The following is a 14,680-nucleotide window of genomic DNA, read 5'->3' on the forward strand; positions in this document are numbered from 1 at the left end:
GGAATCTGTGGATGATGCTTGATCAGTATTAGGCTAAACTATCATGAGGAATTGGGGTTGTCATACCCTAATTTCGTCCGGGGACCTTTGCTCGATGACGTGCGACCATTCTTTGGTCCTCGTGAGGTGCTTGGCACCCATCATTAGGCAATTTGTGAAATTTCAGGACATGTCGAAAAACCAAAAAATATTGATGCACAATCCGTAAGTTTCCGTGACACACCGGAAATCAAATGGAAGCATCGTTGCATAATTAAGTGAGGTTCCGTAACATTCCGTAAGTCAAAAAGGGGATGATTATGTAATCCGCAAGGTTCCGTAACATTACGGAAAGAAAACAAGTATCGTTACGAAATTCGTAAGTTTCCGTAACTTTACGAAAAAAGAATCACCAAAAAATAGCAGAGGGGGGTGTACTTAGTAAAAATGGGGGTGCAAATAGCACCCAGGCCCATTTGGGCCCTCCAGAAGATTCCTCCAGAAGGCGGTTGCTTCTGGAGGAAGCAACCCTGCTCGCCTGGGCGAGCTGAGCTCGCCTGGGCGAGCTGGGCGGCAACCACCTCCCCTATTTTGCTATAAATAGGGGAGGAAAGCAAGAAGGAAGGGTCCAGCCCCTTAGGCACTTCTCTCTCTTTCGAATTTGCTTGGAAAAATTGTTTCCGTGAAGAAAATCTAAGCCGAGGCGCTTCCGAAACGTTTCCATAACGTTTTCCGTGAGGAATCTCGCAAAGCTTTCAACCGTTCTTCGACGTTCTTCATTCGTTCTTCATCGTTCTTCGATCTTCAACGGGTAAGTACCTCGAACCAAGCTTTTCGATTCATTCTATGTACCCGTAGTGGTCCACATTGTGTTTCGTGCATTTTTATTCTCGTTTGTTTACTTTTTATACCCCCTGTTGACGTGCTTAAGCCATTTTACTTAAGTCATTTCTCGCTTAACTTAAAAATAAAATAAATTTCCACCGAACGTTTGAATTGTATTATCCATTAACTTCGGTCAAAATAAATTCCGACCGTTCGGTCGTGCCGTAACCACGTTGGAAATCAAAAAGAGGTAAAAAATAATATAATAATCAAAAAGACATCTTTTAGTAAAATAAAGCGGAAAATCAATCGGACGTTTTCTCTTTGGGATTTCTCATTCTTAATCGAATTGATTAATAACTAAAGTGAAACTAAAGGCTAAAATCAATTCGCCTAGTCAAGCTCGTCCATAAAAATAGGCTTTTGAAGTTTGTCATTTCAATTTCTCACTAAGCAAAATGGATCATTTTTAAGGTCCAACGCCTTAAAATGATCACCACTTAAGTAAAGAATCGCTTGATAAGAAAGAACTACGTAGGTCTGATTTTCTCATCCCAAATTGAGGAATACGTAGGAGCAAAGGGAAACACCCTTGTCGACCACAAAAAAGGAAAAATATAAAAAGGGTATAAAGGATATAAGAACATAAAAGGGAACATAAAAATCAAAGTCATGTTTGCACATTCGATTAAAGGCTGCCGTCCCTTGGGGACGGATGTGTGGGGTGCTAATACCTTCCCCGTGCGTAAATACAACTCCCGAACCTTTCACTTAAAAGTTCGTAGATCGCGTCTTTTCCGGTTTTTCCGACGTTTTCCTCAAATAAACGTTGGTGGCGACTCCGCGCGTATTCCTTTCGTGGAACGCGCATCCCGCGAGTCTCGCGTCGCCCTCCCACCGAAGGGTAGGTTGCGACAGTTGGCGACTCCACTGGGGATGTTTTTAGAGAGTTAGGCCATTTAATCTTGTGCAATGTTTTATCATGACTTTCTCCTTTGTTTGTTTCCCTTTATTTGTCTTATGTTCTTGTGTATATAAACTATCTGTTGCTTTTAGTGTGTTTTAGAATGTATGCATGAGGTAAATATTTATTCATTTGATGCACACAAACACCAACACTATTTGCACACACTGTGAGTGAAAAAGGGCCCTATACCCGGGTTCATGGGAGCATAAGGAGTGGAGGTGAATCTGTGATCATGCTAGGTCTCCGACTTGCTTGATTACAGTGAACCCTCATCTAGAGCTTTTCTCTTTGAAAACCTATTGTTGCTAGTAGTCCCTACTGCTACAATATGTTCTTCAAAGGGGATGATACCTCTAGAAACCATCAAGAGAGATATAACTACCTTGGGGATTATTGCTAAAAGCCTTGTTAGTTCTCTCCCTTATAGGTCCCTTAAATAGGGGCACGAAGCAAACACGCTGCGTGCCATTTTTTCACACTGCCATGCATGAGTATCATATACCCTTTTGCTTATGTTCGGTAAATATTGTCATACTGTGCACATTCCCGCATTGTGTCTTTTGCATAGGCATTGCATATGGGTTCTGTCTTGATCCCTGCTGTAAACCAACCAACGGAGGGTCCGTGTCGCCTTCTTAAAAACGTGCGTTGGGGCATTTCGCTACCCCTAGACGTCGTATCTAAGAAGGGGACAAATTCCCCGGACCCCCGTATTCGTAAATTGCATCTGTGTCATATGCATTTCTTCATGCATTCATCCATCCCACCCATGAGATATCGGAGTTTTGATTTGCACCAGCTTTTGTCTCACTTTAGTAAGCATGGGAACAAATCAAACCGGCAAGAGGTTCTACCAAGTCAAGGTCAAAAGCCCAGATACCACCAGCATCAAGGAATTAGGGCGGTTGATGGAACCCCTCCAAATGCAAGCCTTTCGCAAGACTTACGGAAAGATCTTAGAGTTGACCATAGCAGAAGTGTCCATAGAAGCCATTGCATCACTCACCCAATACTACGACCAGCCTTTGAGATGCTTCACATTCGGAGACTTCCAATTAGTACCAACCATTGAAGAATTTGAAGAAATTCTAGGATGTCCTCTCGGGGGAAGAAAACCATATCTTTCCTCCGGATGTCTCCCCTCCTTGAGCAGAATTGCAACTGTGGTCAAGGATTCCGCAAGAGGTTTGGACCGCATAAAACAGACTCGGAACGGCATAGCGGGCCTACCACAGAAGTACCTAGAAGACAAAGCGAGGGGTATGGCCAATCAAGGAGAATGGGTCCCGTTTATGGATGTGTTAGCTTTGCTAATTTTTGGGGTCGTCCTCTTTCCAAACGTGGATGGTTTGGTAGGCCTAGCAGCAATCGACGCTTTCCTTGCCTACCACCATAGCAAGGAAAGTCCGGTGGTAGCTGTCTTGGCAGATCTATTTGACACATTTGACCGAAGGTGCGAGAGGAGTAGCGCACGGATCATCTGTTGCTTACCCGCCCTCTGTGTTTGGTTGGTTTCACACTTGTTCCAACAAGACACAAGACATCCATGTCCGCTCCTGAGCCATCGCTCGTGTACTGAAAAGAGGAGAATGGATTGGGACCAGCTCTTGGCCGGGATAGGAAGTAGAACAATCAGTTGGTTCCCCCGATGGAAGGAAGGAAAAGAAGGAGTCCTTTTCTCATGTTGAAGATACCCAAACATTCCGCTGGTAGGAACGAGGGGTTGTATTAATTACAATCCCACGCTCGCTATAAGACAACTAGGGTACCCCATGAGGGGAGCACCGACGGAAGAAAGCATGTCTCCTTTCCTTGTGAGGGATCTCGGCGCACAAAATTCCAAGACTATACAAAGAATCCATAAGGCATGGGAAACCCCGTTAAGGAAAGATCAAGAGCTTAGAGGCATTCGTAATGGCATCATTGGTGGGTACCACGAATGGCTGAAAGTTCGCATACGAGGTTTAGATTGGCTCGCCAAGTTAAAAGTCGTCAGCGAAGAGAATTTTGAAGCACCGGAAGAGGACGAGGATGTCCAAGCTCTCAAAAGCGAGTTAGGAAAGGCAAAACTCGCCAAGGAGAAGTTCAAGTTGGCTGCTACACACGTTCGGAAGGAGTGTGCCGGGTTACGGGAAGAGAATGCAATTACCGCAAGAGCCCTTGAACGAGAGACCAAGAGGGCTCGCAAGGAAGAGTATGGCCGGAACAAATTTCGCGGAGCCCTATGGGGTAGCAATAATGAACTCAAGTTGCGAAGGGAGGAAAGGGACCAGTCGCGAGCACATAGCATGGTTTTGAAAGAGGAGTTAGTTGCCTGTTCAAGGTCCAAAAGAAGCTTGTCTCAGCGTTTATGCGAGACGGAGACCAACATGCTAGCTATCATCGCCAAGTACCAAGAAGAGTTAGGTCTAGCCACGGCCCACGAGCATAGAATCGCGGATGAGTATGCCCAAGTATACGCGGAAAAAGAGGCTAGAGGAAGGGTGATCGACTCTTTACACCAAGAGGAAACCATGTGGATGGATCGGTTTGCCCTTACCTTGAACGGGAGTCAAGAACTTCCCCGATTGTTAGCCAAGGCCAAGGCGATGGCAGACACCTACTCCGCCCCCGAAGAGATTCATGGGCTTCTCGGCTATTGTCAGCATATGATAGACTTAATGGCCCACATAATTAGAAATCGTTAGGAAACTTGTATGGTCTCTCAGACCTTGACTAGATATGACTTCCTTTTTGAAATAAAATGAGTTGGTCCCATGTTTCTACTCCAAAAAGCTTGTGCAAATCAAATCACTCCTACATCTCATCTCTAGCATGCATTTTCTTTCTTTACCCACTCCTCACGTTTGGTTTTTTAGGGAAAAACACCATAACTAAACGCGCCGCAAGGGATCCCTATCGCACCAGATCCAAATCTAGAACGATGGGTGATCAAGAGGAGACGCAGGAACAGATGAAAGCCGACATGTCGGCTCTGAAAGAACAAATGGCCTCCATGATGGAGGCCATGTTAGGTATGAAACAGCTCATGGAGAAGAACGCGGCCACTGCCGCCACTGTCAGTTCGGCTGCCGAAGCAGACCCGACTCTCTTGGCAACTACGCACCATCCTCCCTCAAACATAGTAGGACGGGGAAGGGACACACTGGGGCACGATGGCAGCCCTCACCTGGGATACAACCGAGCAGCTTACCCTTATGGATTGCCGCCCAACTATTCACCACCCATCTTGCAAGAAGATGCGGGCCACATTGCTTCTCCCGTCCATGAAAAAGAGCCTCCTCAGCAGCCCGACGAAGTCCATAAAGACCCTCAAGATTATGCTCGGAGGGATGTCGAGTTTTATCCCCCGATCCCCGAAGGGCCGGCACCAGGCACGTTGCCCCAACCCAACATCGCAGCATCGCCAATAGTTTTGTCTATGGAAGGGCCGCCCCCGGCAATTGAAGAAAGGAGGAAGCTCGATCTCCTTGAGGAAAGATTGAGGGCTGTGGAAGGATTTGGGGACTATCCGTTTGCAGACATGACGGATCTTTGCTTAGTACCCGATGTTGTTATTCCCCCGAAATTCAAAGTGCCGGACTTCGACAAGTATAAAGGGACGACTTGTCCCAAAAACCATCTCAAGATGTACTGCCGTAAGATGGGCGCTCATTCTAAAGATGAAAAGCTGTTGATACACTTCTTTCAGGATAGCTTGGCCGGAGCTGCGGTAGTGTGGTACACTAATTTGGAAGCTTCCCGTATCCGTACTTGGAAGGATCTGATTACCGCCTTCCTAAGGCAGTATCAGTACAATTCTGATATGGCTCCTGACCGTACTCAACTGCAGAATATGTTTAAGAAAGAGGGTGAAACCTTTAAAGAATATGCGCAGCGATGGAGGGATTTGGCGGCACAAGTAGCTCCTCCCATGGTTGAGAGAGAGATGATCACCATGATGGTAGACACTCTGCCAGTGTTCTACTATGAGAAGCTAGTGGGTTACATGCCGTCCAGCTTTGCGGATCTGGTGTTTGCCGGGGAAAGAATCGAGGTTGGATTGAAGAGAGGAAAGTTTGATTACGTTTCCTCCACAAACGTGAACGCCAAAAGAATCGGGGCAACAGGGGCAAAAAGGAAGGAAGGAGATGCCCATGCCGTCTCTTCAACACCCGCATGGGTCAAACCCCAGCAAACACCTCATGGTACCCATCAGTACGCGCAACATCACCCAAGCTTCTCGGCTCATGCTGGGAACGCCTCTAGTTCAACACCCGTGCAGCCTAAGGCACCCACCCAGAGGGAAGCTCCCCAAGTTCCAACTCCGAACACGGCTCGACCGGCCGGTAATTCCAACACGACAAGGAACTTCCCTCCAAGGCCATTGCCGGAATTCACCCCGCTCCCGATGACGTACGAAGATCTTCTACCATCCCTCATCGCCAATCATTTGGCCGTGGTAACTCCCGGAAGGGTCCTCGAACCCCCTTTCCCGAAGTGGTATGACCCTAATGCAACTTGCAAGTACCATGGGGGTGCCCCGGGGCATTCCGTCGAAAAATGCTTGGCCCTTAAATACAAGGTCCAACATCTAATGGATGCCGGATGGCTGACTTTCCAAGAGGATCGGCCCAATGTGAGGACCAACCCGCTCGCCAATCATGGAGGGGGAGCAGTTAATGCAGTTGAATCCGATAGGCCCCACAGGTCCAAACCTTTAAGAGATGTGGCAACCCCTAGGAGGTTTATCTTTGAGGCCCTACAAAAGGGAGGTGTAATTCCCCATAGTGGGTGTAAGGAGGATTCCTGTCTGCTACATTCCGGCGAGATGCATGACATGGAGACGTGTTTGGAAGTAGAGGAATTGTTACAGCGGATGATAGACCAAGGTCGACTAGAAGTCGGCATTAAAGGAAAAGAAGAGCAGCATATATGCATGCAATCTACGGAGGGGAGCGGTGTTGCGAAGCCCAAACCCTTGGTGATATACTTCACTAAAAGTGCAGCCTCGCAAAAGCCCGGGCACCCCTTAATGGCCAAACCTGTTCCTTTCCCGTACCAAAATAGTCACGCGGTCCCGTGGAGATATACACCTCCAGGGAAGAAGGAAGAAGAAGTCACTGACGTCAGCTCGCTGTCAGCTAAAGTAACAAATATCACGGGGCTGAGCGGTGTGACCCGTAGTGGTCGTGTGTTCGCACCTCCGGACCTACCAGTCCAACCCGCCGACGTCAAAGGAAAAGGAAAAGTGGTGGAGGAACAAGATGGAGAAGCACCCCACGCTTCGAATAAAGATATGCCAGCAAAGGGGCCCCCAGAGAAAAGGGATGGTAGAAAGGAGGTGTCGCTAGAGGAAGCCAGCGAGTTCCTTCGGATAATTCAGCAGAGCGAATTCAAGGTTATCGAACAGCTCAACAAAACCCCGGCTAGGGTCTCGCTGTTAGAGTTACTTATGAGCTCCGAGCCTCATCGGGCTCTGCTAGTAAAAGTGCTGAACGAGGCTCACGTGGCCCAAGATATTTCGGTAGAAGGTTTCGGAGGGCTGGTCAACAATATCACTGCCAACAACTATCTTGCCTTCGCCGAAGAAGAAATCCCCGCCGAGGGGAGAGGGCATAATAAGGCTTTACACGTATCAGTCAAGTGTATGGACCATATCGTGGCCAAGGTACTCATCGATAATGGTTCCAGTTTAAACGTGATGCCTAAGAGCACTTTGGACAAGTTACCATTCAATGCTTCCCATTTAAAACCAAGTTCAATGGTGGTTCGGGCCTTCGACGGCACTCGCCGAGAGGTTAGGGGAGAGATCGATCTCCCAGTACAAATAGGCCCTCACACCTGTCAAGTCACCTTCCAAATAATGGATATTAACCCCCCCTACAGCTGCCTGTTGGGGCGCCCTTGGATCCACTCAGTGGGAGTTGTGCCTTCTACACTCCACCAAAAGCTGAAATTCGTAGTGGAGGGGCACTTGGTCATCGTGTCAGGCGAGGAAGATATCTTGGTAAGCTGCCCATCCTCCATGCCTTATGTGGAAGCCGCAGAAGAATCGTTAGAAACCGCTTTCCAGTCTTTTGAGGTGGTCAGCATTTCCTCCGTGGACTCCCTCTTTGGGCAACCTTGTCTGTCCGATGCGGCGGTAATGATGGCCCGAGTTATGTTGGGGAACGGTTATGAACCCGGGATGGGTTTAGGCAAAGACAATGGCGGCATAACTAGCCTGATAAAAACCCAAGGAAATCGTGGGAAGTATGGTTTAGGCTATAAGCCCACTCAGGCGGACATGAAAAGAAGCATCGCGGGAAGGAAGAACAGTGGTCAGAGCTCGCGTTGGAGACAAGAAAGTGAAGGAAGCCCGCCCTGCCACATAAGTAGAAGCTTTATAAGTGCGGGTCTGGGAGACGAAGGTCAAGTGTTCGCGATATGTGAAGATGATGTTCCAAGTACTTCGGATTTGGTCCGACCATGCCCTCCTGATTTCCAGCTGGGAAATTGGCGAGTGGAGGAACGCCCCGGCATTTACGCAACAAGCATAATGTAAACCTTTACGGTTTTAAAAGCTCTATAGTTGGGCCTAGGCTTTAGAGTTTTCGTTTTGTTAAGGCTTTGTGTCTTTTGTTTTTGAATTTATAATACAAGGATCTTTCTTCATCTGTTCCTGGTCTCTACCCATTCTCATTCATTTGCATGTTTACTTCTTTTTCTGAAACGGCAGATTCGATGACGAGTCCCCCGAAGGTACTAATACCTGGGACCCGTCTATCAACTTCGAGCAAGAAATGAACCAAACGGAAGATGAAGGAGATGAGGATGTGAGACTTCCTTCGGAACTAGAAAGAATGGTCGCCCATGAGGACCAAGAAATGGGGCCTCATCAAGAAGAAACAGAGCTAGTAGACTTAGGAATTGGCAGTGGAAAGAGGGAAGTAAAGATAGGTACAGGCATTACCGCACCTATCCGTGAAGAATTAATAATCCTGCTAAAAGACTACCAAGACATCTTTGCTTGGTCATACCAAGATATGCCCGGTTTGAGTTCTGACATTGTGCAGCACCGGTTGCCTCTAAATCCCGGGTGTCCCCCAGTAAAACAGAAATTGAGGAGGATGAAGCCCGAAACGTCCTTGAAGATAAAAGAAGAAGTGAAGAAGCAGTTTGACGCTGGATTTCTGGCCGTCGCTCGGTATCCAGAATGGGTTGCCAACATCGTACCAGTTCCTAAAAAAGGTGGGAAAGTACGAATGTGTGTAGATTACCGGGACCTGAATCGGGCCAGTCCCAAGGACAATTTTCCGTTACCACACATCGATATCCTCGTAGATAACACGGCCAATTTCGCTTTATTTTCCTTCATGGATGGTTTCTCTGGTTACAATCAGATAAAGATGGCGCCCGAGGATATGGAAAAGACTACTTTCGTCACCCTGTGGGGAACGTTCTGTTACAAGGTGATGTCCTTTGGACTCAAGAATGCCGGGGCAACTTATCAACGGGCCATGGTAGCTTTGTTCCATGATATGATGCATCAAGAGATCGAGGTCTACGTGGACGACATAATTGCTAAATCTAAATCTGAGGAAGAACACCTTGTCAACCTGCGGAAATTGTTCGAAAGGCTTAAGAAATATCAATTAAGGTTGAACCCCGCTAAGTGTACCTTTGGGGTCAAATCAGGGAAATTGCTTGGTTTCGTTGTAAGCCAGAAAGGGATAGAGGTAGACCCCGAAAAAGTGAAGGCTATCCTTGAGATGCCAGAACCCCGTACAGAGAGGCAAGTCCGAGGTTTCCTGGGGCGCTTGAATTATATTGCCAGATTCATATCGCAGCTCACCGCCATTTGTGAGCCGTTGTTTAAACTCTTGCGTAAAAACCAAACTGACCGGTGGAATGAGGATTGCCAAGAGGCTTTTGGAAGGATCAAAGAGTGCCTAATGAATCCTCCCGTGCTTATGCCACCAGTACCTGGAAGGCCTCTCATTTTGTACATGACAATCTTGGACGAGTCAATGGGGTGTATGCTGGGGCAACATGACGAATCCGGGAAGAAAGAGCGCGCTGTTTACTACCTAAGTAAGAAGTTCACGACCTGTGAGATGAATTACTCCTTGCTCGAAAGAACGTGTTGTGCTTTAGTATGGGCATCCCATCGCCTAAGGCAGTACATGCTGAGTCATACTACCTGGTTGATATCCAAAATGGACCCGGTTAAGTACATCTTTGAAAAGCCAGCTCTTACAGGACGAATCGCCCGGTGGCAAGTCTTGCTATCTGAGTTTGATATAGTCTACGTCACCCAAAAGGCGATAAAAGGAAGCGCTTTGGCAGATTATTTGGCTCAACAGCCTCTTAACGACTACCAGCCCATGCATCCGGAATTCCCGGATGAGGACATCATGGCCTTGTTCGAGGAAAAGTTGGACGAAGATCGGGACAAATGGACTGTATGGTTTGACGGAGCGTCAAACATTCTAGGTCATGGCGTTGGGGCAGTGTTGATCTCTCCGGACAATCAATGTGTACCTTTCACAGCCAGGCTAGGATTCGACTGCACCAACAACATGGCCGAATATGAAGCATGTGCCCTAGCCGTCCAGGCAGCAATTGACTCCGATGTCAAACTACTCAAGGTGTACGGCGACTCAGCGTTGGTAATCCATCAGCTGAGAGGAGAATGGGAAACTAGAGATCCCAAGCTGATACCCTACAAAGCCTACATCAAGGAGTTGGCTGAGACTTTCGATGAGATCTCCTTCCATCATATTCCCCGCGAGGAAAATCAAATGGCGGATGCACTTGCTACGTTGGCATCTATGTTCCAGCTAACACCGCACGGGGACCTACCCTACATTGAATTTCAGTGCCGTGGCAAACCCGCACATTGTTGCCAAGTGGAAGAGGAACGGGACGGAAAGCCCTGGTATTACGACATCAAGCGATATGTCGAAAGCAAAGAATACCCGCCAGAGATTGCCGACAACGATAAAAGGACATTGAGGAGGTTGGCAGCCAGTTTCTTCATGAGCGGAGGCACACTGTATAAAAGAAATCACGACATGACACTCCTGCGATGTGTGGATGCCAAGGAGGCAAATCACATGATCGAGGAAGTCCATGAGGGCTCGTTTGGAACGCACGCCAACGGGCATGCTATGGCCAGGAAGATCTTAAGAGCAGGTTATTACTGGCTTACCATGGAAAGTGATTGTTGTGTCCATGTGAGGAAGTGCCACAAATGTCAAGCATTCGCGGATAATGTCAATGCCCCACCGCATCCTCTGAATGTCATGTCCGCCCCTTGGCCTTTCTCCATGTGGGGAATAGATGTCATTGGGGCCATTGAGCCCAAGGCCTCGAATGGTCATCGCTTCATCCTTGTAGCAATAGATTATTTCACCAAGTGGGTCGAGGCGGCTTCATATACCAATGTCACGAGGAATGTGGTGGTCAGGTTCATTAAGAAGGAGATTATCTGCCGATATGGTTTGCCAAGGAAGATTATCACGGACAACGGCACCAACCTGAATAACAAGATGATGGGGGAAATGTGCGAGGAGTTTAAAATCCAGCATCACAATTCCACACCCTACCGGCCAAAGATGAATGGAGCCGTGGAAGCAGCCAATAAGAATATCAAAAAGATTATCCAAAAGATGACCGTGTCATACAAGGATTGGCACGAGATGCTCCCATTCGCGTTACACGGTTACCGGACTTCAGTACGAACGTCAACTGGGGCAACGCCGTTCTCATTGGTATATGGGATGGAGGCGGTGTTACCATTTGAGGTAGAAGTCCCGTCATTAAGGATCTTGGCAGAATCCGGATTAAAGGAATCAGAATGGGCTCAAACACGCTACGATCAGCTCAACCTCATTGAGGGTAAGCGCTTAACGGCCATGAGTCATGGGCGCTTATACCAGCAAAGAATGAAGAGTGCATTCGACAAGAAAGTACGCTTACGCAAGTTCCATGAGGGAGACCTTGTGCTAAAGAAAATGTCCCATGCTGTCAAGGACCATCGAGGGAAATGGGCCCCGAACTACGAAGGGCCTTTTGTTGTGAAGAGGGCTTTTTCCGGAGGAGCCCTGGTGCTTACCAACATGGATGGCGAAGAGCTACCTTCACCCGTGAACTCTGATGTCGTCAAACGATATTATGCTTAGAAGCTGGGGCAATTAAGGATGTCGCTGCATGTTCTTTATCTTTATGCGTTTTCTGGATTTCCCCCAGGGATTTCCTGTCTGTTGTATCTCTCGTTACAATCTTTCAAAGAAATGAACGTGGATTTGAGGCTTTTAGTCCTCACGTTAGTTTCACACCTTGCGTTAATTTGTGATCGCCTGAGCCCTTCCGCTCAGTTCATGGGATCCCCCAAGCGCTTAATTAGAATTGAACCTGAACCAACTTTCCCTAAATTTTCTGCGTTGGAAAACATCCATGCATACGCATACGCATACGCATGTATATTGTTGTGGTAAAACAGGGGCAGGATCACCTTGGGCTACCTTCTGGAGTGGAGACAAAACACGAACGGCAGAAACCAATCAAGGTAGGGTAATGATGCGGTCAAGATTGGCCATACCTGGCTGTTTATTACTTGCAGGCACTTAAGGATGAACGCAAGCGGGGATGGGGTCACAACCGACCGATCGTTGCTCTTCTCTGTGCGAAGCAAGCAGGGAATGTCGCTGCAAGGCAGCCCCGTATCCTTTGTATTTTGCAGCTTTCTTTTACTATTTGTTTGTTTTAAAAAAGGAAAAGAGTAATAATAAAATAAGTAATCAACGCCTAATTCTGACCTAAGTAAGTTCAAGTTAGGCAAAATGCTAATCCCTGAGGAGGGAGGGGACATGGTTAATGTTCCCCTCAAAAAAAAAAAAAAAAAAAAAAAAAAAAAAAAAAGTGCAGGTTAGCTCGCCTGGGCGAGCTGAGCTCGCCTGGGCGAGCTGAGCTCGCCTGGGCGAGCCACCTCTGCACCAAAATATAAAAGTGACGAAAGGGGGGACATTTTTTTCATTCAAAAACTTCTTTTCCCCCTTTTCAAAAGCCATACCCACGGGATTTACGAGTTTGCAGTCCTAGGGTCATCATTTTTCGCATTTTTTGATTCCGTTTCGCGCTTTTGTTCATCACCAACAAGTAAGTATTCCATCCCTAAGCTTTCTAGCTTTTCATTGGTGTATTTTGATCTCCTTTTGGTGCTCTAAATTGTGGGAATGTGCTCAAATATGTGGGGCAATTTTGGTTTGTTTTCTTGCTTGATTAAGTTGAATTGGGGGTTTGTATGAGATGGCCCTAGGCCTATAATGCATTTTGAAGTAATGGGGCATGCCACATTGTCCCCGTTCTCTTGCTATTGACGCCTAAATGCGCGCCCACCAAGTGTTCGGTGAAATGCCTCAATGGCATTAGCGCGTGATTGTTGTAGGGAAACAACCCATGGGGCAATTTGGTTTGCACATATTTTTGGGACATGCATTCATTTTCGAAAGAGCTAGAGTAATAGCCCCGCATATGTCCTAGGCCTAGAAACTAAAATTTTATGCAAAAAGAATACAAAAGGAGGTGCATATTGGGTAAAGTTACCCTTTTTGGCCAGCAATCAGCTATGGGCCACGCTACAATATTTTCCCTATGCCTAGAGGGTTAGGAATGTTGCTCATCATAAATGTGTAGGTTTAGAATAGGTAGCAAAATACCTTTGGCAATTTACACTTTGGGTATGAATAGCAAAATACTTGAATGTATGTATATATAATTTTTTGGTAGTCAAAATGTCTCGCAAAAAAAAAATATATATATAAATATGTTGCATGTTATGTGAAGAAAACATATTACAAAAAATATACCTTTTAATTTGAATACAATTTTAGTCCGCAAAGGAAAATATGCTTGAATTTGCATGCGGCTTTAGGTAGCAAAAACTTGAAAAAAGGGATGAAGTGTAGCACCTTTTTGTGAAGATAGTCAAGATTCATCATGAAGTTTGTGTATATATAGGTATTAGAAATACCAAGATGTGCACATGTGCAATTTTTGGTACCCCAAAATGCTTTGAGTATGCATGTATGTAAATTCAGCCAAGGAGATGTGTGTGATGTAAGTAATAAATACACCTTGGCAGTACGTGTAAATAATCTAGGTAACGAAGCTGCCTTGATTGTATATGGGTGCACTTTTTCGGTTAAATGTCTTGTGCAAGAGAACGTATGTAAGGAAATATGCGCATAAGCTTGCTCTAAATTTACATTGGTGTTTGTATTTATGGGAGGAGGTTATATGCCATTTTTGCTTTAAGAGTAATGTCCCACTGGTAAAACTAACTTTCCAAATGTTTGCCTTCGCAGGAATGGCCCCGAGGAAGCTTGCCTCAAAGAGGTCCAGGAAGGACAAGGCGGCCGAAGGAACTAGTTCCGCCCCGGAGTACGACAGTCACCGCTTTAGGAGCATTGTGCACCAGCAGCGCTTCGAAGCCATCAAGGGATGGTCGTTTCTCCGGGAGCGACGCGTCCAGCTCAGGGACGACGAGTATACTGATTTCCAGGAGGAAATAGGGCGCCGGCGGTGGGCACCACTGGTTACTCCCATGGCCAAGTTTGATCCAGAAATAGTCCTTGAGTTTTATGCCAATGCTTGGCCAACAGAGGAGGGCGTGCGTGACATGAGATCCTGGGTTAGGGGTCAGTGGATCCCGTTCGATGCCGACGCTATCAGCCAGCTCCTGGGATATCCGATGGTATTGGAAGAGGGCCAGGAATGCGAGTATGGCCAGAGGAGGAATCGGTCTGATGGGTTCGATGAGGAGGCCATCGCCCAGCTGCTATGTATACCGGGGCAGGATTTTGCCCGGACTGTTGCCGGAAGACGGGTGCGGATCATGCGCACCAACATGACCACCCTGACTCAGATATGGATGACTCTGCT

The sequence above is a fragment of the Glycine soja genome, unplaced genomic scaffold (assembly GCF_004193775.1).
Source record: "Glycine soja cultivar W05 unplaced genomic scaffold, ASM419377v2 tig00104038_1_pilon, whole genome shotgun sequence".
Lineage (NCBI taxonomy): Eukaryota > Viridiplantae > Streptophyta > Magnoliopsida > Fabales > Fabaceae > Glycine > Glycine soja.